The sequence below is a fragment of the Eptatretus burgeri genome, chromosome 14, assembly GCF_056783735.1.
Source record: "Eptatretus burgeri isolate ZD-2024b chromosome 14, Ebu_testis_v1, whole genome shotgun sequence".
Classification (NCBI taxonomy): Eukaryota; Metazoa; Chordata; class Myxini; order Myxiniformes; family Myxinidae; genus Eptatretus; species Eptatretus burgeri.
Window position 1 is genome coordinate 61,593,236 of NC_140974.1, and position 26,266 is coordinate 61,619,501.

At 42.4% G+C, this 26,266-nt stretch overlaps 1 long non-coding RNA gene across 1 annotated transcript; it reads right to left on the bottom strand.

The window, feature by feature from the left end:
* Positions 1-1,140: 1,140 nt before the first annotated feature.
* On the bottom strand, positions 1,141-26,036 carry LOC147013368 (uncharacterized). Its single transcript, XR_015051299.1, has 6 exons — positions 25,929-26,036; positions 21,034-21,117; positions 4,796-4,893; positions 4,571-4,700; positions 3,927-4,101; positions 1,141-3,716 (listed from the first exon to the last, which is right to left on the bottom strand). It is a non-coding gene; the product is annotated as an uncharacterized LOC147013368 (long non-coding RNA).
* Between the last annotated feature and the right edge of the window lie 230 nt (positions 26,037-26,266).

Genomic DNA, 26,266 nt, shown 5'->3' on the forward strand with positions numbered 1-26,266 from the left:
ATACCCCACCCACCTCCATCGTCCCCCACCCCGCACGTGATTTCCTCCCGATTAATTGAGGCTTTTAACGAGTTTTCCGCGGGCGGCTTGTGCGGACGGAACATCTGCCGGGGCGCGGGAAAAAATCTGGTGCCGCTAATGGTCTGTTTCCAGCGAGCGCATTAAATGCCGCCTTCGGAGTCATTGCGCATCCCCGTAAATGCGCCTTTTCCACGCTGCTGTCAAACCGGATGGGGTTCGGGATGCCGAACGAACCCGAGATCCCAATTCTCAATCGACTCGGAGATCCAGATCAGGTCTTCCCAAACGAGGTCCGTCGTCGTGGGAAAATGTCCTGACACCGTGGCGCCGATGCGGTGAACGTGGTGAAACCTCCCGCTGTTTCTCGATCATCTGTCCCCCCTTCTGGCGGACTGATGTAAATGTCACGTCGTTACAGCGAGTGCGGAATTCCAGCTCTCACGTGTCCTGAGCAATGCACTAGGGGTTAATAATGGGGAACGCGACGAGATTTCCGAATCGAATGGGATACCGCACGATTGTCGCGCGAATGAATGCCACTTGTGAACGTCAAAGACCCATATTGGCAACAAGATCGTTACACACCGGAGGACTTCACCATCAGGATTTACCATTCTTGAGGTCTCCAAACAGCGGTTTATGTGCAGTGACCAAGAGGGTCATTTTTATCCAAGGAAAGATAGTCTACCCGACACAAATGTGAATTTAGCCTGTGTACCTACAATTGCAGACGAAACCGTCGGACAGCCGGCACAAGGCCATGTATTTATTGGGAGGAGGTCTTGACCCCCTCCCTTAGCGTAATATGTATGCACCAGCTCGAACCCCTCCCCGCTCCTACCCGTCGTTGTCTGCACAGTACATCCCGTTCGATCCCCCCCAACGTGGGGTTCAAAGCTCCCGACTCACAGGACTGATGACAATTTCAGCCGGATCCACTTCTGTCAGAAATGCAAGCCAGGACCAGAAAATAATAAAAAAACACATGCTCAACCAATATAGAAATGAGCTCACACTGTTTCCATTGTCACCGAATATAAACAATATTAATATTTGTATCATGATTATCAGAAGAAAACAAATAAATTGGAGATAATAATAATATGTAATAACAATCATATCGACACGAAAATAAAAGCATTAACAACCCTGGAGTTGAAATAATATAACGGAGATGAAATAAGACGAATAAGAATCATGCCATATTAAAGACTTCGCAGCCAAGGCGCACGGAACACACCGGTCCAATTAAGGACGTTGCCATGGCGACGGAGGCAGGGTAGCGACGGAATTCTAACCAGGGACCGTTTGATTGCCGGCGGATCTCATAACCAAAAAGCAGCTCAACCAGCCTCGCGTATCGCGGGCTTTGATGATGCATTTAAAAACAAAGGCGCCCAAGAAGAGTTGCAATTAATATGGTAAATACAGAAAACATCCAAGCAATTATTCAGGACAAATTAAAGGCTTGCGGGTTTATTATTTAATTCCGCATGTCGCTCGATGAATACGCTGTTAACTAATTAATCAGCGCGACGGGTAAGGGAGGGGGATGGGAAGGGGGATGATGGGGTGTTTGGGGGGGGGGGAAGGTAAAGTTTGAGAACTTGTAAAGCGTTATTATTTGCGTGAGAATATGCGTGACATCATACAAGAGAGCACGCATCAGAACATGTTTGAGTACGTGAGACAAGACAAGATATATGCTTGAAAACTTGCGTGACATTCTGTGGGAGGATACGAGAGCATGTGTGCGTGCATGCACGAAGGCATAATTGGATAATGCACGATAGTACGTTTGAGAACATGTATGAGAACATGACAACGTGGACACGAATGTGATAACACAAACATGAAAATACGAACTGAACATGAACATGAGAAAACAAACATGAAAACACGAACTGAACATGAACGTGAGAAAACAAACATGAAAACACAAACTGAACATGAATGTGAGAAAACAAACATGAAAACACAAACTGAACACGAACATGAGAAAACAAACACAAATATACCATCAGAGATGGGGAATCCCCCGCCATTGAATGAAAAAGGTCATACATATTCCAGATAATGAAGGAGGTGAATTGGAAACAAGACACCATTTGGTCATCATCTCGAAAACGTTCCCCAGGGGTGAGGAACGTAGCAACCAAAAATAATTGAAATCAGATAAGCGGTTTTCCATTTATTACAAAAAACATTTTTTTCAAGATGGCTGCCCCAGCCGGCCATCTTGGATCCGGCCACGCCCAAAATCAATAGGGTTCTTCCTTTTCAGGTGGTACATGTGTGACCCAAATTTCAAACCAATATTGCGAAAAAAATATTTTTTTCAAGATGGCCGCCCCAGTCGGCCATCTTGGATCCGGCCATGCCCAAAATCAATAAGGTTCTTCCTTTTCAGGTGGTACATGTGTGACTCAAATTTCAAATCGATATGGCGAAAAACATTTTTTCAAGATGGCCGCCCCGGTCGGCCATCTTAGATCCGGTCACGCCCAAAATCAATAAGGTTCTTCCTTTTCAGGTGGTTCATGTGTGACCCAAATTTCAAATCGATATGGCGAACAGTTTATGAGTTATCGCACTCACAGCTATAAATGTTGACGCCCGGACGGACGGACGGACGGACGGACAGCCGGACGGACAGCCGGACGCCCTGGGTGACAACAATATCCTCCTTCCGCCACGCGGCGGGAGATAAAAACACAAACTGAACATAAACGAGAGAAAACAAATCTGAAAACACGAACTGAACATGAATGTGAGAACACAAACATGAAAGCACGAACTGAACACGAACATGAGAACACAAGAACACATGTGAGAACATGAACGTGAGAACACATGTGAGAACACGAACGTGAGAACACAAACACAAAAACGAACTGAATACGATCATGAGAACACAAACATGAGAAAACATGTGAGAACACAAACGTGGGAACACGAATGTGAGAACAAGAACGTGAGAACACAAACATGAAAACACAAACTGAACACAAACATGAGAAAACAAACATGAAAACACGAATGTGAGAACATAATCCTGAGAACACAAACATGAAAACATGAACTGAACACGAACATGACAACACGAACACGAGAACACATGTGAGAACACGAACGTGAGAACACAAACACAAAAACATGATCTGATCACGAACATTACAACACGAACACGAGAACACGTGAGAAAGCCACGAACATGAGAACACGAACATGAGAAAACATGTAATAACACAAACATGAGAAAACATGTGATAACACGAACATGAGATCACCAATGTGAGAAGACGATAGTGAGAACACAAATGCGAGAAACACATGTGAGACAATGCACAACAGCACGTTTGAGAACATGGGGAAACTGCTGCCTCTATTGTTCTCCTCCTCGGCCAAATGTTCCATTTGCTTCTCGCAATTCCTCAAACACCATCCCTGATGAAATCGCGATGCGAGGCTAATGCATGGAGCGGTAAAGCATAGCTGTGAATCAATTCGTTAAAAACCCGGTGTGCCGCATGATTTGAAAAACGTTTCATGTGCGGGAGGGAATAAAAGCACTTTGAATGTTCATTGCCACCTAGAGGGACGCGCAGAGCTGTACAGGCACAGCGTTTGTCTCGGCTGTGCATCCATCTCAGCATTACACTCTGCGAGCTTGTCAGTTACAGCCTTTCCTCCACCTAATCAAAACAACAGTTGATTGCATGTTTAGCGTCACTTTGAGAAAATACATGAAAAGTCCACAAAACCATGTGCTCAAAACGAGGGCCTTGGATGCATTTTGATGACGTACCCACTTGTTTCGCTCGGGCATGGAGAAGCTGTCACCGAGTCGAAAGAACTACAATAGTTAATTTAGCGGTCTCTTGTCAAACAAATTTATCACTTACTCTGGACGGGGTTGGAAAGGAAAGTGGGCTGGAGGATGGAGGAGATAAAGCATGTAGAATCAGAGGCCGTTGGTCCTGCGTGTAAACTTCAGTGATTATACAGACTTGCTTTGTGACGTCACATTGGAATATTCCGAGTAAATTGCTTCGAGGGAAGAATCTGAGTGCACAGTGTCTGGAAGGCACATAAAGGGGGAGAAGTGAGGAACAAAAGAGTGAAGGTGCACAGTCAGCCTGTATTTTTGGAGTTCAACCAGGAGGGGTTATAGTGGAAGAATGTGTACTGTACATCCTGGAGGAGCTGGGGAGGGTCAGATGCCTGATGGAGCAAAGGGAGCCAAGGAGAGACTGTACAAAATAGGAGAGATGGCACCGACATGTCTGCCATGTGAGAACAACAACAGGACTTGAGCTTCGGCCCTCAACGCAGGAGATTCCAATAATTACGTTGCTCAAAAATGTAATTTTATTTACTATTGCCTCCCTGTGAATCCCACCCCATTGCTTACTCAATAAGTCATTGGCCTCTTGCACGGAACATGCAATTTACAACGCTGCAACCATGATTTGAACAAACAAATAGGATGAAAACAAAGTTCAAAGTGGAAATATCACACACATTAAAAATTAATAAATTGCAATACCTGCTCCGTGAAATCGACCGCAACACCAGTCATTGCTGTGCAGCAGTATTTGCTTTTGTTCATATGCTCACATGTCTCTGCACGAATCCATTCTCACCGACTTCCTGGGCATTTCAATGGTTTTTGTGTCCTGCAAATGCATTATGAACCTCGTTGGGAGAATCATACAGTCATGCAGAACTAATAATAGTTATCATTGTTTAGAATAGCCAGGTGTTGGCTTACCGGTTAAGGTGGCTGGCTTAAGATCTTATGGTCTTGAGTTTGAGCCCTTGTTGTTCCGTTAAACAACACCAGGTGGGTTGACTCAGGCTGTCATCCTTCTGAGGTCAGAAAATGAGTACCAGCTGACTGGAAGAGGGGGCATTGCATCAGCAGCACAGCAACCAGCAATGATCATTGCACCAGCAATGATGAAACCAGAAGCCACAGGCTGCATACGAAATGATCATTTAGAATAGGAAATGTGCTGGCAAGATGGCCAAGAGGTATGTAGACTCACTTCTCAGTTGTCGAGCCTGGGTTTGAATCCCAAATCAGTTATAAACTGTCATCCTGGTGTTTCACAGGCAGGATGATTCATGATTCTGTGTGCTGTCCCTCAGATGGGCATTAAAGTGGGCGTCCTGTCTGTCATCATTACTTTCTGGATGTTAAAGATCTCACACTGTCCTATTTTTGTGTACATGGTCGAGGCTCATATAAGAGCTAACACACAGAACGTATAACAAAGGGAGGGGTGGGAGGGGGAAGCACAAAACAGTGGGGAACAGAGACATTAGGAGATCTGTGGAAGGGAGAGGGATGGGGCGGGATACACGAGGTAAACAAGATGGTACTACAGGGACTTTAAGGAATTTAAGAACTTTTACAGGACTTTCGAGAGCACTGACCAAGAGGGGAGAGCAGCACTCCATCAGGCCATGCAGCAAAGCTTTGTCTGTGATCAGGAGCTCAGGTGTGTTAAGGAAGGATTTGCATGACGGAGGATGCCTAGTCGGCGACTGACTTTGGAGGCCAGCTTGGAGATGTGGCTTTCCCAGAAATGGGTTTTCCAGGTCCTTCACGAAGAGTAGGTGAGCTATCGCTGGCACCATGAAGAAATTACAAATTCCTGCCCCAACTTCCCATGTCGGAAGGACGACCCATTCAGGATTGTAACCCTAACCAACAAACTGCTTTAGCAGAACCGACGCTCCCTAAAGAGCATGATACATAATTATTATAATGAATTTCAGTGAACATAGGGTGGGAAATTTGAACCACTCTGGAAAATGGAAGAGGAAGACAACACCATCCAAAACAATTGAGGAGAAATTCAAGAAAAGTATCAATGAAATATCAAAATAAGTTTTAGGGTAGAGAACGATGGGTAACAAACCATGGATAAGGGAAACATCTCTTCGGTCAAGTGAGAAACAAAATAATCTCAGGTTAAAAGTTGAAGACGACTGAACGAGTCATGAGAGATGAGCTGAAGAAAGAAACAAGTGAATGCCGACATGATACATCAATTACAGAGATTTGAAAGAAGATAGAAACAAATTTTGGGAACAATCCAAGTATTAACCCAGCTCCATGAGTATTGAATAATTTCCAGAGGGGACAAGAAGAACCATAGAAGGAGAAATAAGGTAGAAATGACGAATATATTAATTTAAAAGTACAAAAGCTATGGGGATTGCAACTTAAGGCCCGGTCACACCTTGACGTTTTAGCCAGCGATGGCAATGTATTAAAATGTATGTAAAACGCTGGCTTACGTTGAACTTTTGATGTTTTTTTTTTAAAGATTCGGACGTATTCATAGCGACTTGGTCTTATGTATAATGCATTGGTAACGGACACAGAACGTTTCGTTGTGTTATAGATAACTTATACCAACGAATGCTGAACCTGTTGTCGGCCTACACAACCGATGCCCAACGATAGTCTAACTTAGGCATAGCGCGTTGCACGCATCGCCGACGATGTCGTGACGTAGCCTATTAAAAGGCTGACGCACAGCGATTCGAATCATAACTGCCGTAGAAATGGAAGTGTCAACATCGCGGTCACACCTTGGCGATCTTGCCAGCGTATGCCGACCTAAGAAAAATGTGTCTAAAACGTTGGGGCACGTCAAATACGGTATGAGTAAGTTTGGTATACGTGAGTAGAACGCTAAAGTACGCTATCATACGTCGTAGTAAGTAGAGTACGTCAAGAAATTTTAAACATGTTCAAAATTTTACGACGTACTCAGCGTATGACACACGTTCCGCATGCGATGGGGATAAGTTTTACACACGATATGTGGACGCTTACACACGTCCACAAGGGCTACTTATAAGCTACTCATAAGTCGAAACACGTCGCGGTAATGTCTTTTTACGCGAAACTTATTTCTAACTTATGTTTGACGTGCTTTGAACCAATTCTTTACGTAGTCCCAACACACATCGACGTATGTAGACGTATTCCAATGACGTCTTCCGGTCGACAAAAATAAATAAATTACCGTGTTTCTAGCTGACAACTGCCATATAAAGACGTGTTCCCAGCGGTTTTGGGAATTGGTATATAAAAATGCTGCTCAGAAAAGGGGAACCCAACAGTGTTTTCGAGTCCTTTTTGAGTCGATGTCCATGTCAGCAGTAACAGTATCAGTATCAGTATCAGTATTAGTATTAGTATTAGTATTAGTAGTAGTTTGTTCATGTTGGCAGTAGTAGGTGAGTGTGAGGGAGAGGGTGTGGGTTATGATGGATCGTCCTTGCGTTTAACGATTTAACGATTTAAATGATAAACTCAATGATTTAAATGGCTGCATCTCCACTATTGAAAGTAGACGCTTGTGCTCAACAATTGGATTTTTTTTACACTCAACGACTTTTAAACGGTACCACTCAGCTATTTTCATTGTTTACAATGAACGATTTAAATTGCTGTCACTCGCCTTTGTTTTTTGACGCTGGGGTTTGGAAATTTGAAGCGTTTCTTCTGAACGTTTTAAAACGCTCAAACTCGACTATTTTAAATAAACGCTGCCGATGGACAATTGGAATCATAGCCATGCTAGACATCGAAGTGTGAACATCCTCGTCATGCCGAAGAAAAGTTTGAAGAATGCTGCAAATAAGTGTCCTGGCCGTGGCCGTGGACGCTGACGCAAGGACGATCCATTATACCGACGTCTTTCAGCCTATGAGTAACTTCAAAGTAACGTCTGTTGACGTGTGGCAACGATCGCGTAACGTGCCAACAACACGTTAATCATAGGTTAGAAATAAGTTTCGGGTACGCTAAACATTACCTCGGCGTGTCTCAACTTACGATTAACTTACAAGTAGCATGTCTTGATGTCTGTCAACGATCGCAGACTGTGCATACAACTTGTGGCCAGCGTAGCGGAACGTGTGAGTCATACGCCGGCATACGTCGTGAAATTTCAAGCATGAAAAAATTTGAGGACAACCAAAAAGTACAACGTTTAAAGCCAGCGTACAACGACGTATGGCAGTGTTTTTCAGCGTGCTCTCAATGTTATCAAAACTTACCCATAGCGTATTCAACGTGTGCCAGCGTTTTAGAAAAAAAATTCAAAAATCGGCATACGTTGGCTAAAACGTCAAGGTATGACCGGGCCTTTACCACTGGAAACCATCAAAGGATGAGGAGAGTATGTCGTTATGATCCTGATAAAAAAAGGTGTAATTATTATCCATGGCAGAAAGACGAGGTACCAGGAGAATGGGGAAAAAAAGCCATTACAATACCAACATTTAAGAACAAAGTAGGTAAACAAGAACATAGAAAGAATCGTGGAATAAGCTTATAGTGGGGCAACTTAGCATAACAATTGTGCATTTTGTGAGGAAAGCACCAAATTTGGCACACTAGTAGCCTATCATATTAGGAACAGATTTGGATATTGGGCCATCTCAAATTCAGCCGCTGATGGCTGTAGCAGCCATTTTCCACTGCCATCAAAAATTTGAGATGGCCCAATATCCAAATCTGTTCATAATATGATAGGCTACTAGTGTGCCAAATTTGGTGCTTTCCTCACAAAATGCATAATTGTTATGCTATATTTAGCTAAGTTGCCCCACTATTACTATTTGTTTCAAATAATGTAGTCTTGAGAATTTTTCTAAACACAATCAAGTTCAGAACAGAGGAGACGGTGAAAGAACAGCAGGCTGGATTTAGCAAAGGAACAAAAGAAGATCAGTCGTTACCCAGATTTCTGCTCTTAGACGGCTTTTAGAAAAAAAAAAAGATGTTTGCAAGGTCCTTTGTTTATTGCTGTTATAGATTTTGTAAAACATGACGACTCAGTTTAGAGATGTCTGCGGAGAGGTTTTCTTTTTGTACACAGAGTCAAGGCTCGTTTGCGGAAGAGCTAGAATATAGAATGGATCAGGGTGCAACAGAACAATAGGAACAGCAGAAAGAGAAGGGGGGAGGGATACCAACAGCAGGGAGTGGGGGGTGGGAGATGATATGAGATGGTGGTGAACAGCTGTCTTGAATACCAGGAGAAGAAAAGGAGATTGAAGAGAATGTGGAAGTGGGTTCCACAGGTGGGAGGAAAAAAAAAGAGTGGAAGTGAGCAGTGATTCTGAATTTTGGGAGTTTCACTTGAAGGAGGTTGCTGGTGGACTGTGTGTGCTCTGCAGAAACCTGAAGGCAGGGGGGGGATGGGGGGGTACGGAAACAGCAGAGAGTGCAAGACAAGAAGGAAGGTGGTGGAGGATTGAGACACCACCAACCTGTTCGCAATGACAAGTGATAGGCCTGTGGACTCAGCTTTAACATGGAAGATTCCAATAATATTACAGGTCTTGCTTTCCATGGTGTTAAGCTGAGCAAGTTGTGAGGCAGAGGAGCCAGCCCAAAGGGGAGACAAGTAATCCATCAAGATGAAGGGCTTGTTGGTGGATAAAAGTTCAGGAGTGCCAAGGAAGACTTTGCACAACGGAGGATTCTGAGTCGGTGACTCGTTTTGAAGGCCAACTTTGAAATGTGATTTTCCCAAGAAAGATCATGGCTGATCGTGAGATCCAAAGGTTTGAATGACTGAACTTCTTTGAGATGATCGTTAAGAAAAACGTTGATGGGAGGGTTTGCCAGACAGTCCTGGGAGAGGGAGAGAGAGTATGGGATATGTCAGTATTGAAACACCTATTCCAAGTGTTTGACCAGCTTTGATTTGTTCAAGATCTTGAAGAGAGGGAAGAGGCTGCTGCCTGTTCATTTGAAGGATGAGGATTGTCATGGCAGGGGGTGGAGTCATCAGCAAAGACAGAAAGAGGATTTTCCACAGAGTAGCAGAGATCATTGATGAAGATCAAGAATAGGATGGGACATAAAACACTGCATTGGGGCACTTCAGCCTTAACAGGGAAAGGAAATGAAAGGATTCTGTTGAGAGCCACATGTTAGCTACAAGAATAAAGGAAGTCAGTAAACCAAAAGAGTAAAATTGGCCTTGGGTTTCATTGACAGAGAGTTTTGAGAGTAAAGCAGGATGTCAAACTGTATCGAAAGCTCAAGATATGTTGAGAGAGTTGGCCCTGATCTCATCTCTGACATTGAGGAACTCCATCCATTGGTGGAGAATAGAAGCAGCATGTCCAAGGTCAAGTGATCTGGTCTGAATTTGAATTGATGATCTAAGATGAGGCCAATGGAGAAAAGGAAGGATTTCATATCAACTGTGATGATGGATTCCATGACCTTGTTTATGATTGGAAATAAGCTAATAGGTCTTCAAGTTAACGGGATCGTTTTTTGTACCATTTTATCATGTGGTGTTAGTGGCTGATTTCCAAGCAGATGGAAGATAACTTATGGCAAATGATAGGTTGAAAAGAGCTGAAAGAGGATATGGAAGAGCAGCAGAGCAGGTTTTTAGGATATGTGAGCTGATACCATCAGGTACAGTTGCAGACTCAGAGTCAAGGGTTGCCAGAAAGTTCTCCACCTTATCAGGTGAAAAAGACACAGAGCAGGTTTCCGTGGGAGAATTACCAGGTTGGGTTAATATCAGGGGTGGTAAATATTGGAGACAAGTCCTGAAGTGTGGTGGCTGCTTGCAGTCCCTGCCAGTTTGCCTGAGTGAACTGCAGCACTCACCAGCACTCAGGCTGTTCTTTGAGAATGGACTGCAGAGAGAACTGCAGACCAAACCAGTTGGCAACAATGTCGATAGATGATGTGTTGATGTCATGCAAACAGTGTATATAGCGGATGTGGTGACGTCATACGATTGTCTTCCAAAACTTTCCCCCTAAACGAGCTTGCAAATCTGGACTGAATTTACAAAACCTAATCATTCACTATCAGCATTCCAAGTTGTGTATACTAGCAAATACCATCCGTCGCTTCGCTGATGGGAATATTAAGAGAGGGGAGGGGGACAGAAAGAGGGGGGAGAGAGAGAGATGGGAAAGAGAGAGGAGAGAGGAGGAGTGAGAGAGTGAGAGAGTGATAGAGTGAGAGAGTGAGAGAGTGAGAGAGTGAGAGAGTGAGAGAGTGAGAGAGTGAGAGAGTGAGAGAGTGAGAGAGTGAGAGAGTGAGAGAGTGAGAGAGTGAGAGAGTGAGAGAGAGGGGTCGCAAGTTGCAAGCTGAGATTTGCAGTTTCACCACGTGTGTCCATGCACGAACTTTCCTTCCTTTTTTTTGCGTTACAACCCTTTCTGGGAGTTCCCTGAATCCACTGTCGTTGGTTCCATTGAGATACATTAATCCATTCTCAAATTATAGCACGACAAACAAACAAACAAACAGACAGACATGGCTCCTTTTATAATATAGAATAGAATATAAGACCCGTCGCTTCGCTGATGGAAATACCAATCTTTGCTGTGATGGTGATTCAACAGGGCAAGAAGAAAAAAGATTCCTGGGAGTGTGGGGATAATCAGTGTCGCAAGTTGGTGTTTGCAATTTGGCCAAGTGTACCCCCCCCCCAAAAAAAAAACATTTTTGTCACATCTTCCTGGGAGTTCCCTAAATCCACAGTTGGTTGATTTATTGAAATCCGTTAATCCGTTCTCAAGTTATAACACAACAAACAAACAAACAAGTGGTGCCAGGCACAACAAATCCCATCCATTTCAGGCATAAAGTTATTTTGGGGATCAAATTTAAATTTGATACACCCTAAACCTGAATGTTGATTATAAGGAATAGAATAAGGAATATTTTAGTCTTAGTTTGAAGTCAATTAAACCATTTTTGACGAAGTTATGACCGTAAAATGATTTTGACCTTTCAAGACCACGTAAGGTCAAAGGTCATGGAGTCAAATGAAAGCCATTAAAGGACTTAATACATATCTTCCATAGTAAACGCGCATATTCCTAACATTTTTTGATTTATAATGGAAAATTTGTAATTTTGAGCGATGACCATGACCCCCAAACTTCGGACCCCACCGATCTTCACAAATATGCATTTTTCACGATAGGAATGGGTAGGATTATAAGTGCCAAATAGAATAAGGTTCACTATCAGCTTCGTTTGAAGCAAATCAGATCATTTTGACGAAGTTATGAGCGAAAAAGACTTTGATCTTTTCGTGACCTTGACCTTGACCTTTGATCCAATTGGACTCAAAAGTTAACGGAGTCATCCAAGGTTCATTGCCCACCTGTGGATTAAATTTGATAGTGTTTGCAAAAGCCGTTTTGCCGTAAAGTTGCTAACAGACAGACAGACAAACAAACAAGCAAACAAGCAGTCATAGACTGGTACTTACGAAATCGTCAACTTGACCTCTGACCTTGTCTAATAAAAGCTGTCTCTTGAGAAGGTAGCAACACAAACCAGAAGTTTCTTCGATGATTTTGTACCAAACCATCAAAAATCGAATGTTTTGGATGTTTGACCTCACTGTGACCTTGACCTTTGACCGATTTTGACCAAAATCTCATCAGCGCTAGCCACCACCCTCCTGAATCACGTGGTGTAATTTGACATTGGAAGCTTCTTCCGTTCTCGAGTTATCATTTTTTGGATGTTTGACCTCACTGTGACCTTGACGTTTGACCGATTTTGACCAAATTCTAATCAGCACGAGCCATCAGCCTCCTGAATCATGTGGTGTAATTTGACATTGGTAGCTTCTTCCGTTCTTGACTTATCTGTACCAAACCATCAAAAATCGAATATTTGACCTCACCGTGACCTTGACCTTTGACCGATTTTGACCAAAATCTAATCAGCACTAGCCATCAGCCTCCTGAATCACGTGGTGTAATTTGGCATTGGTAGCTTCTTCCGTTCGCGAGTTATCATGCCTACAAACAAACAAACAAACAAACAAACAGAAACGGAAGTCATCAATATACTTACGAAATCTTTAGATTTCGTAAGTAACAAACAAGCAGTCATAGACTGGTACTTACGAAATCGTCAACTTGACCTCTGACCTTGTCTAATAAAAGCTGTCTCTAGAGAAGGTAGCGATGCAAACCAGAAGTTTCTACGATGATTCTGTCCCAAACCATCAAAAATAGAATGTTTGACCTCACTGTGACCTTGACCTTTGACCGATTTTGACCAAAATCTAATCAGCACTCGCCATCGCCCTCCTGAATCATGTGGTGTAATTTGACATTGGTAGCTTCTTCCGTTCTCGAGTTATCGTGCCTACAAACAAACACACAAACAAACACACACAAACACACACACAAACAAACACACAAACAGATGACGGAAGTCATCAATAAACTTACGAAATCTTTAGATTTGGTAAGTAACAAACCGGACAATTACAATATCCCGCTCCCTCCCTCCGGGGGGGGGGGGATAACAAACAAACAAACAGACAGATAGACACGGCTCCTTTCATAATATAGATTTACTGATTGATACATTTAATTAAATTTTACAACATTTAGACAATGCAAGCTGTGTAAACAAACGATACAAAACTGGACTTTTTTCATCAGTGAAAGGTAATTATTCAATTTATATCTCCAGGTACAGTGTGAGTCATCCCCCCCCCCCCCCCCATTTATTTTTTTAACACAACTGGATTTATTTCTACTACACCTTACATCGGGCTACTGAGAATCAAAGGCCTCAAATCCCAGTACAAATCCCAGTACAAATCCCAGTACAAATCCCAGTACATATCCCAGTACAAATCCCAGTACAAATCCTAGTACGTCAGCCATAATATAGAATCCTATCAGTTTGTATGGGAATTTTAAAGTGTCATGAAAATAGTAGCATATATTATAAGATCAGTTCCAATTTTTTTGCAGTCGCGTGTAGTCGGTCAAGATTGACGAGATAAACTGAAAGGAAAAAATATCCAAATCATTGTCGATTAAGGAAAAATACGAGTGGGAATAGCTCGGCCACGTGTGAAAAAATGAAATATTCACGGCTTATTATCGCAATGTCAGAATTGAATATCGCCCATAATTTGACGAAAACGTGGAATTTTGGCACAATTCTCACAAATTCCTGTTCAGTGAGAAGAGTTGAGTAAAATGAATACCATGTGGTGGCGATTAATGAGGTTTTTTGGGGAAAACCATCAAAAGTGGCACACGAGTCTCATTTGAAAATAATCCGATAAAATGATATAATTCGATTAAACGACGGAATTTCGGCACAATTCCCATATATTCGTGTTCAGTGAGAAAAGGAGAATGAAATGAGAGCTATATTAAATTGATTACGAGTCGTTTATAAAATGACATCTGGGTATAGAGCGCGTCTTAAAAGGTTAGAGGTGACAATCTCACATGCAGAACTTGCTATACGAGATTAGAGATCGTTTTTTGTAACACTATGGCCCATAGGCCGATGTGAACAACCGAACCCCAGTGTAGAGATGCACCTATCCCTCCCCTACATCCCCCACCTCATAAAATTATTACCCCTATTTTACCCCCCTTTTTGTGTGCTAAATTTGGTTGCTATCCTGGAAGCCACAAGAAAGATATCTTGCTCTCCACTTCCATGCAACCTCCCTTCCCCAAATCGCCACATCACCTCCCCCCTCACCCCTCATCAGGGTTCCATAATGTCTGCCAAGTTTGATGGCCCAGACATGTTCCATTCTCAAGACACACAAGGGATAAGGGAATGGACAAACAAATAGAAAAATGGAGTGTGACAATAAGGGAAGCTTTGTGTTTGTACCAGCTTTACCTGATGCGAGACAGGTTAGTAAACACAATGCACGTGAACCAATTCAAATTTCTGCATCAAACCATTGCGATACCTCTTGGACAAACTCTTTTGTTCCACTAAAAGGTCTGATGAGGTCTTTAGACCAAGTACCCTTTCATTCAGCATGTGGTTCCATTCCGCACAGGGTCAGACAAGGGCCTGCGAAATCTCAATTTACTTTGTCCACAGCACACTGGTGAATATTTAATGCTCACAAATAAAACATCAAGACATTGCAGTGAAAGCCAGGCCATATCTTAGCTCCAAAGCCTCACCACAGCAAGGTTCCATTTTAACCACTTTGTAAAAGACATTTATCTTTGCTGGCCTTTCTTCTTTCCTTTCTTTTTCTTCTTCTGTCCTTGTTTGAAAATTTCGTCCATTTCTACTTTTATCTATATTATTACCAACAAGGATTTTAGTATTTTCAGCAAACTTGCGTTCATTGTTTTCCTTGTCATTTAGTCAAAGTTCCCTCTTGCTCACACTCCTTCGTATTGACATTTATCTTTATCTTGATGATGAAGCCATTCAGGCGGAAATAGCAATTGCTCCCTGTTAGACGATGCATTTTGTCTTTAATTCCAAGATACACGCGTCTTTTGTAAGATGATACATTTTAGCTTTCAAGTTAAGTCGATTGTTTGGACAAACCTGACAAAACCAAAATAAAACTGAAGGCACCATTAACAAGTACACTACATGGCCAAAAGTATGTGGACACCTGCTCGTCCAACATCTCATTCCAAAATAATGGGCATTAATAATGGAGTTGGTCCCCCCTTTGTTGCTATCACAGTCCCAACACTTCTGGGAAGGCTTTCCACTCGATGTTGGAACATTGCTGCTGGGATTTGCTTCCATTCAGCCAAAAGAGTATTAGTGAGATCGGGCACTGATGTTGGGCAATTAGGTCTGGTTTGCACTCAGCGTTACAATTCATCTCAAAGGTGTTCAATGGGGGTGACGTCAGGGCTCTGTGCAGGCCAGTCAAGTTCTTCCACACCGATCTCGGCAAACCATTTCCGTATGAACCTCGCTTTGTGCATGGGGGCATTGTCATAATGAAACAGAAAAGGGCCTTCCCAAAATTATTGCCACAAAGTTGGAAGCACAAAATAATCTAGAATGTCATTGTATGCTGTGGTGTGAAGATTTCTCTTCACTGGAACTAAGACCTAACCCGAACTAAGAAAAACAGCCCCAGACCATTATTCCTCCTCCACCAAACTTTACAGTTGGCACTATACACTCGGGCAGGTAGAGTTCTCCTGGAATCTGCCAAACCCAGATTCATCCGTCAGAACTGCCAGATGGTGAGGTGTGATTTATCACTCCAGAGAACACATTTCCACTGCTCCAGAGTCCAATGGCAGTGAGCTTTACACCATTCCAGCAAATGCTTGGCATTGTGCATGGTGATATTAGGCTTGTGTGTGGCTGCTCGGCCATAGAAACCCATTTCATGAAGCTCTCGACCTACAGTGCTTGTGCTGACGTTGCTTCCAGAGGCAGTTTGGAACTTGGTAGTGAGTGATGCAACTGATGACAGACGATTTTCCCATGCTACGCACTTCAGTATTCGGAGGTCCCATTCTGTGGGCTTGTGTGGCCTTCCACTTGACGGCTGAGCTGTTGTTGCTCCTAGACGTTTCCACTTCACAATAACAGCACTTACAGTTGACCAAGGCAGCTCTAGCAGGGCAGAAATTTGATGAACTGACTTGTTGGAAAGGTGGCATCCTATGACGGTGCCACGTTGACAGTCATTGAGCTCTTCAGTGCGGCCTGTTCTACTGCCAATGTTTGTCTATGGAGATTGCATGGCTGTGTGCTTGATTTTATACACCTGTCAGTAATGGGTGTGGCTGAAATAGCCGAATCCACTAATTATAAAGGGTACCTGCATACTTTTGGCCATGTAGTGTATATGTGGCCAGTGCCTGGTTTACAACGGTGCAGGCCCACATTCAGAAGGGTCCCCATAGCAACCAATACATATATATTTTAAAGTGTACATTTCACAATATTCATTTACTTCTTCTTCTTTTTTAACAGCCACCTTTATTGTGAGGTCAGCCAGGGAAGTTTGGCCCATGTCTTCATGAACCGAATGGTCAGACCTTACGTTCGACTCATTCAGGCAGGAATTTGCAATTTGTTCATGGTACCAGCGATAGTTCGCCTACTCCTCGCGAAGGACACCATGGAATCTTTAACGTCCACCAACTAATGTCAGCAGACGGGACGCCTATTTAACGTCCATCTGAGGGACAGCACACACATTTATGTATCACCCTGCCTGTGAAACACTGGGATGACAGTTTATAGCTGGGTCGGGAATCAAACCCAGGCGAGACAGCCTATAGGCGAGGGTGCGTACCTCCAAGCCAATCTGCCAGCCCAAGTGTCCACCTCCTGATATTTTTCAAAAACCAATATGTATGGAATTTAATGCTCGAATATGTACATAACTTAGTGGTATCAGAAAATGGCAGGCTGTTATCCACTGTGTTTTATTTTTATTTTATAATTAGTTATTTATTTTATGTACACTTGTGTATATACTGTATATCCTTCTGCCCTCGGCCTACCATTGCTGCTACCGAAGTGGCAGTCACCTCCATTTGCAGCTTAAACTTGTAAATATTGTAAATGAAACTTATATACAGTTGCATGCTGTGTTCAAGACTTCTGTGTCGATCTCCTGTCTTTTCCAATGGTTCCCCAAATGGGGGTCCACAAATTTGTTTGGCGCCAGGCCCACAAAAGGTTAGTCCGGCTCTGTATGTGACCAGCAGGTAAGGTTCTTCTCTAAAACCCATGATCTGCGTGTTGCTTGCCAGACAGCTATAGAAGTTTGTGGTTTCTTTCAATTTTAAATGAGGTTGTTCCCAAATATGGCACAACCAGTTTTTTGCAAGCTTGGCCGTGTACTTTGGTTTTTGGGCTGAAGTACATGTGTTTAGTTTTGCCGTAACGTTTTGGGTTTTTAAAAACAATTTTTATTAAAAATAGGCTTTCCTCCAAATAGAAACAGTGCTGCTCCAGGGCTGGTGTTCATGTGAACATGTATGAGAGCATTGCATATTGGTCTTTTCATGAGCTTGTGGGGCGCTGCATCATGGATCATACATTCTCAGTGTACAATCAGTGACACAGCTCGGTGCTATGTCACAAATAAAAAAAGTTTGCACTTGATTTCTAAGTATAAACTTATTTTATTTTCACAACAGTAGTCTTGTGCTGTTTTAATGTTGAAGCCTTGTTATGGTGTGTCTGTCTGTCTTCTTCCTGTCAATTTAACCACTTAAAACAATTGTGCCATGACCTTTGGATCTTTGTGAAACAACTTTTGATGACTTGCATGAAAGTCGCCCATCCAAAACCATGATCTTTTCTACCCCCATTAAATCTCCCTACCATCAACCCACCCCCCACCACAGGCAACACCCTTCCAAATGTCCAGGTTTTCCTTCCTGAAGGTTTGCTTCTGTATCCATCTTGTCCATCTCATACGTCCTCTCCTACCCCTCATGCATCCATACATCTCCCATTTGTCCAAGTCTCCCTCTATTTTGATTTCCAACCCGATTGTGTGTGTGTTTCCCAGCCCTCTTTATGCTGTTCTATTTGTTCTGTTGAGTCCTGATCCGTTGTGTGTTTTAACTCTTCAACAGCCTTGAATTTGTATGCAAAAATAAGTTGAGCCGGGCTGGGAAACAAAAGCCCCACTTTTTTGCTGATGAATCAAGGAACAATATGGTGGTATCAGATAGAGGTGATCCTAAAATAACTCTGTTCAATCACTGCAGCCCTGAAGCATAGATCGAAGCAAAGGAGAGGAAGTGAGTGAGGATATTGAAAAAAGCTCAGTGTTTCTTTAAGGGCACATTCTGTGAAAAGTGGTCAGAGTGGATGGACAGCTGGTGGAACATTGCTGTCTGTGGTGGGGAGGTGGCATTTGTGGTGAGTGTCTTTTGCTTGATAGTGATTCAGACCCCAAAGCTTCATTCTGCAGTGGGTGGGCCTGTCCATATGCTGCAGTGGGCCTGTCCATGGTATGCGTTGCTGTCAGGCATGAACTCATACCAGATCACCCACTGGGTGTTGTGCCCATCCTGGACATTGATTGCTCTTCCATGGTCATGTAGGCACATGTTTCACCTCAGGAGTGCTGCACTGTTCAATTACTGAAGCACTCAGCTGGACATGGTCTGTGCAAACTTTCCACACAGCCTCACCTGGACTCCCACCCAAACCATGAGACAGACATTCCACATTCTTGACAATGTGATGTGGACTAACTGCTTCCACCTTTTAGGCTGTAAAATCCTGCTCCAGATCTGTGTACACACAGCTGCTAAAATTTGGATTGCCTCCTCCCCAACTACCAGAGCTATATTGGAATTTCATCAGCACCTGGTGCTTTCCTATTTGCCAGCTCTTTCAAAGCTCTACGCATCTTACATTCTATCACTATTGGTTCTTGCTCATATTATCTTTCTTCCATGGTCGCCATCATATTGCTTGTTATCTCATTTGTATAGAGTTTCGGAAAAGTCCTTCAATCTTTCTTTCACCTGTATTTCTTTTGTCAGATCCTTTCCTGTTCTCCTTTTAAAGACCTCGATCCTTGACCTAAACATTCCTGTGATCTCACTGATCTTTTGAAAAATATCTCTTGTTTTATCTGCTGTGTCGTCACTTGCTATCTCTATGCATGCCTCTGTGAAATATTTCTCTTTGTCTTTCCTCGCTTGTCATTGAAAGTCAGAATTTAGCCGCTTAATGGCCTCTCTTGGTGCGCCTTTGGTTTTCATCTCTCTTCTTCTGTCTGCAATATTTATTTCTTCTTCCGACAGCCATTTATTCTTCTGTTTTCTACTTGATTTTGGGATGTTGTTTTTGGCCTCTTCTTTTATAATGTCTTCGACCTCTTTCCACAATTCACCTGCCATTGTGTCAACCAAGTCCAGCTCTGCAAAACGTTTTGTTTTTACCGATATTGCATATTGTTTAGATACGTTGTCATGGTCATATCTGGTTGGAGTTTTTAATTTTCTTTTTAATTTTTAACCTTTCTCAATTTGACTCGTAGTTTTGCCACAAGGAGTTCAATACCCATCACACAGTCTGTGCCGAGCAGAGCATTGGAAGATTGCACAGCACTTCTCCATCTTCTATTGATTTGAATGTAATCAATATGATTTCTATGTTGCTCATCAGGTGAAGTCCATGTGTACAGTCTGTACTTGGGTTTGTTTGAACCATGTGTTTACAATTATGACTTTATTCTCCAAAACAGAACTCCATCATTCCCTTGCCTGGCTCGTTTTGGATACTAAGTCTGTGCTTTCCTGAAATCCCTGGTGCTCCTGCTTCTCCAATTTTTGCAATGAAGTCTTCCCTAATAATTAAAACATCTCCCTTACGCACCTGCTCTACCAATTCCTGCAACTTTACATAAAAAAACTCCATATTTTCTTCATCTGCTGCAGAAGTTGATATATCTAAATGATGGTTGTGTTCACTGGATGTCCTTTCGACCTCACTGATATTAACCTATCATTGACTGGGTTGTATCCCAGTACTGACCCCCCATTTTTTATTGCAAATCACTGCCATTCTTTTTCTTTTCAGGTTTCATAACCAGAAAATAACACTTTGTAACCGTCAGATTGAAACTGATCCAAACCAGTTCACCTTTCTCCAAAATTTCAGTTGTTGTCCTCTCCATCTCTCGTCAATGAATCAGGAAAAGTCAGGTGCAATAAAACCTTACATTCAATGTTTCAATTTTGTGAATGTTTAAGAAGCTCATTGTTTGACTTTCAGTTCAGGGGACCTCAGTGACTGTATTTCCTTGTGGATTTCATCCAGTCCTGTCATAACGGCCAGTCTTACTCAACAAAACACTTTCCTCTTCCCCAGTAGCCATTTAGGTGCTTTCAAACAAGTCCCATCTGCACAGAGTAACTGGCTTTAAGGTGCCAGTGATTCGCCTTTCACTTCTACACCTGTTAGTGAGAACAACCCCACCACGAGAAGACTAGTCCAAGGCTAAATTGTCCTAAACTGTTTGAGACGCTGAGCCATTGGAGTATTTAAAAGACATTGAGAGCTTATCTTTAATGCCACTTCTTGACATAACAGTCCATTGGGGTCCAGAACTTGACACAGTTAATTACTATCTGGATTTGGATTCCCATCTGGTTGTTTGTGTTTTTGTGCAATTAGAATTTGAATGCCTCATTAATGTATACAAGCAGAGTACCCACCCTACAGACGATGTTGATCCAAGCATGCAACACGTTCTTCTGACGCATTCCTTTATTTGGGTGGTGTATAAGCAATTGACAGCTCTGTAAAGGCAAAAAAAAAAGAAAATAACCTGGGTATGTGAATGAAGCAAAAACATGCCTGCTGCTTATAATTCAAAACACCTCACTGCACTGGAAAACGTGGGGGACAGGAATATTGTACTGTAAATGGTGGAAACTTGTAATACCCACCCCCACCTTGAGGTGGTGCTATACAATACACATTTACATAGAGAATTTGCATCTCACCCCTACCCTCCCCCCCCCACCCCCAAGAGCACCGGCAAAGAGAAAAACTCCGCAATACATTAATTAGGGTCATGGTGATCCTATGTAGCAAGTATGGATGTAGTCAGCCCAGAACTGTTGGAGTAGTAGTGCGACAAACGCACAAACACCGGTCCGTGAATTATAGAAAGGATTCCATTCCTCCCAACATGCTGAGAATGTCATACTCAATTAAAAAAAAAAAATTAATATTCATTGCCTGAGTTTATAGATTTATTTGAACAAGAAGCCAGGTCTTACATCCTTTGTAAAACTGGGTGGATGGCCTGACCCTTGTTCTTTTAACTCACATGAGTATCACATGTAAAGGCTAATCACCATAACTATTTAAAGCATCATCAGCTTGTTCAGGATGTGGAGGTCATAAGGAAGCATAAGCACTTGGTATATCCTTCTGACTACTTCACAATGAGATGGTGCATTGAACCTGTAAGAGTGGCGGAATGCCCCCCAGGCTCATGACACTCCTTTGGGGTTTCGGTCAATGGTAAGTCCTGTAGAGATCGTTGCAATATCAAAATTCTCAATGTCTTCCATGAATAAGTAACATCACAATTTTCATCTTGTCCGTCTTTGCGATCATCTATTTCAATGTCATTTCTGTTGCAGACAAGCTTCTTTGTCAATTCAATCATGAGAGTGAAATATTCAGCAGTGCAATTTTGTTGTCCAAATCCAAAGACGGTAGTACCTCCTGGTAAGACAGCACCACCGCTACTTATTCACTGCAAATGCCGTCCTTCATTTTGCATTCCCAACCGCTGAAACAAAATCCGATAAATAAACAAGGAGATTAAAGCCGTACATTTTGAGGTTGCACCGGGTGAAGCAGGACCTTTCCGCACAGCCCTTTGGAATGGAGGCTGTACATTAGGCCCAATCGGCCCACGCCTCAGAGCATCTTTTTCACAGTAAACGGAAGGCCTCCAGGCCATGCCTGGGCACTTTAAGAAGATGGATCAGGCTGTAAATGAGTTCTCACGAGGTACTTTTAATAATTCAGGCCTGACATACAGTCGCGAATGTGAGGTGAAGTAAATAAATGGAATGTGGATATTGTAACCTGAGCCCAGGCTGCGGAGAAATCGCTAAAAGCAGATCACAGTCGTCAGCTCCACAGACATGGTGAAGCTGACAAATCAAGATGGAGATGCAAGGGATAAAGGTGCAGCATAATTCGGAAGCTGGTATGCCTGTTAGATATTGCATTGAGCTACTGATTTAAACAGTGTTACTTTGAATCTCAAGAATACAATGAAAAAGTTGCGACATCCCTCCAGAATGAGACCAATGATGACATGAGAAAAATCAAATATACTGTGGTGACACCCAAGCTTCACCTGCGAACGTGATGTCGACCTACCAATCAATTGCTTATTGGTTAAGGGAATAAAAATGACTGATGACTTGTTATCCATAGGATGTGGAGCTTAAGATGAAAGCGTCCAGTATCATTAATTTCCTGAAAAAGAGAAAATGGCTATCATCCAGGTGAATGAAACCACAGCATAGTGTGGATGTGCTAGTGAAAAACGTTGGGCCCAAAAAAGTAAGCTCAAGAGAATGTGCAACTAAATAGCAATGTACAAGGTGCCATCAATGGCTGCTGCTGCAAATTGTGCGGCGAAAACAAGGTTTCACTATTAGCCTGAGGACAAGGCCCGGCTGTCTGGCTAATGTATCTCTCGTCGCCTACAATTATTTTTGCTTTGACACAAGTTTCTACATTTTCTGGCTCAGGCTCCTGGAAAATGAACAGCAACCGACTTTTCCTGTGACTACAAATTCAAAAGGAGTGGCTCGGTGATGGAGTGGATTAGCATTCATAAATAAACTGGTTGGAGTTGGGAAGATCTATATTCATGAAGACTCAACCAACTTGTATTGCTGCCTGGGAAGAAAGGCTCAGATCCTGAGCCCTCTCTGCTGGGAAAATATACTCGATGATACCTTCATTTTTTTTGAAGATGGGTAAAGCTATGTTGTATTACCTTCAGTGCTATGGGTTCGATTCCCACCATTGCCTCAGGAAAAACCTGTGCGTTCATCCGATGGAGTGGTAACATCTCCAAGATGAAGTCTAGCCTTAGAAACACCCATAAAATGATGTACAGTATGCTACACCGAGATGTCGTGTTCATTAATTATTATGGAGCTGGGAATAAAGTTAACCTGTCCATATTCCATTTGTAGTACTGAAAAAAGGTATGTACAAATGATGTACAATGTAAAGAGAAAGTCATTGTGCCATACATCTCACATTATATGATAATGATGAAAGCACCCTGTTCTTACTTTACTGTGGTGGTTAGAGATCATTGGTACATGATGTGCTCTCCCACTTTCATTGTATTTTTCATTGCTAAGAGGGTCATATATTTGTTGCAGACACACATGTGGAGGGATTTTGGATTTTTCCTTCCCCAATATATTCCATTCCATACATGGCCATTCCCTTCCATCCTCTTCTAAATCATACAAATATTCTTTCCCTTACAACACCACTCCTCCCACACTCCACTCTCATAATTTCACTCTTCTATCATTCTTCCTTTTCTATGTTGTATTTTTTGAATTCTCCTACAGGCCTACACCATCCTATGTGTGTAATAAACATATGGCCTCCTGCGATTGAAATAAAATACTCACAAGCTATCAAAACCAGCCGAGAATAATAAGCCAGAGGTTGTGAAAAGAGGTTTACTCTGTAATGATGCATATGTAAAGATAAAACACAATGAAGTGTAAAAGATTATGAAACAAATTCCAGCTGATTATACAGTACATCACAGATTGGCTGGCTCTTGCTCCAACCCCCAATAATGCCTGCTCTCGCTCCAGCCCCCACCACTGCCTGCACTTACTCCAGCCCCCACCACTGCCTGCGCTTGCTACACCCTCCCACTTCCTGTGCACGCTGCACCCCACCACTTGCTACGCTTGCTACACCTCACCACTTTCTGCACTCGCTACACCCTTCCACTTTCTGCACTTGCTGCACCCCCACCACTTCCTGCACTCGCTGCACAACAGATTTGATGAATAAGAAACTAAATAAGTAAGTGAATAACATTCCCAATGACAATACACTATTCGTATTCTGGTGTTCTGGCCGAAGGCAGGTTCAATACTAGCAAATCAGCTTCTTGGCAAAGGTTATATTGAGTGGTTTGCCATTTCCTACCCAGCAGTAGTTTGGGCAAAAATTTGGAACATGGCCATGGTGCTGGTGATAGCTCGTCTACTCTTTATAAAGAACACTGTGGGATATTTTACCTATACCAACGAATGCCAGCAAACAGGATGCCTAGTTTAACGTTCATCCGAGGAATGGCACACACATTGATGGCACACAATCACCTTGCCTGTGAAACACCAGGATGACAGTTTATAGCTTGGTCGGGATTCAAACCCAGGCTAGACAGCTTTGGGGCAAGTGTGTGTACCTTTAAACTAGAGGAGACTATCTAAAGTGTAAAAGATAATAATTATCACTGCACATATTCCGAAGACTAATTGATGGTAACACCAAACATTAATACACAAACTGCTGATGACTATTGGTTTCGTATTGTGGTTTTGGAGTCACTTAACAATGTGCACTGTTGTTAGTAATAATAATAATAATAATAATAATAATAATAAATTTCAATAATTCCCTGCTTCATGCAGACCTTATCAGTCTTGTTTTATTAGTTGTTTCCTGTGAGTTAATGATTTAATCTAAGCTTGTTCCTGGCCTCGAAAAACATTAACCTGATTAATGTAGCCTATCTTCTTGTAAATTGAGGTTTTATTACAATTAACACAGGTAAATCTCACCTCCATAATTCTCACCTTTCGGAAAGACTGCCTCACTAATTCTCTTGTCGTCTGATGTGAGCAACCTTTGAAAAAGACATGGCGTCTCTTTAGCTCCTGAGTTTAACTCGCAGACATGACTTAACATTAGCACAGGAAAACCAATCAAGAAGCGGAAGTGCAGAGCTTGCTATTCTTCCACCATAGGTAGACACATTGTTAGCCCTTGGTATTTTATAGCCTTTCATTAGGCCTTGCACCTTCTTCCCTTTCAGACATCTGTCCTTCAACAGCTTCAGCAGGCTGCACATTAAGGTTTATCTATCAATACCCTTCATGTTCAACCTTTCTGTTCACCTCTACTCCTTTGTCTTTCCAAATAAAATTGCCTCCTGGTATATTTAATCCACTTCTTCCCGACATCATAGTAAAATGACTGTTCACCATGATTTCTTGTCAACATCCCATATCTTGCTCATGTTTTCATCACCTCTTGCTAATATCAGAAAAAAAACAATGGATATTATCAACAAAAGGTTAATAAGTGTATATTTACTTCAATGGGAAATGAAATGCAGCTGATAGAGAGAAAAAGAGAAAGAGAGAGAGAAAAAAAGGACTGCTTTTAAAATCATGATCGAGAAAGACAATGTGAAAAAAAAGTTAAGCATAGTACTGGCTTCCATTAATGATTATTCCTCATCGTAAGGTGAGTGCTTGTCCTGCAGCAAGAAGAAAAAATAAATAAATACAGCTTCACGTACACATCGTATTGATCAAGTCTTCCAAGAATAGTGATCAGGATTGTTCTTCTCCCAGCGATGTTACAGCTTCCAAAGTTTGATGGTTTCCCCAATTTCTTGTCTTGAAGCTTATTTAAAGGAGAGAGAAAGAGAGAGGGAGGAAGAGAGTTATAGGCAGTCCCATTAGTTAATGGGCAGTTCCCGGAATAAGGACACCAAGGTTATTTGGGGGGGATGAGGGCGGGGGGAAGAGAGACGGGGGGGGGGAAGAGAGAGAGAGAGAGAGAGAGAGAGAGAGAGAGAGAGAGAGAGAGAGAGAGAGAGAGAGAGAGAGAGAGAGAGAGAGAGAGAGAGAGAGA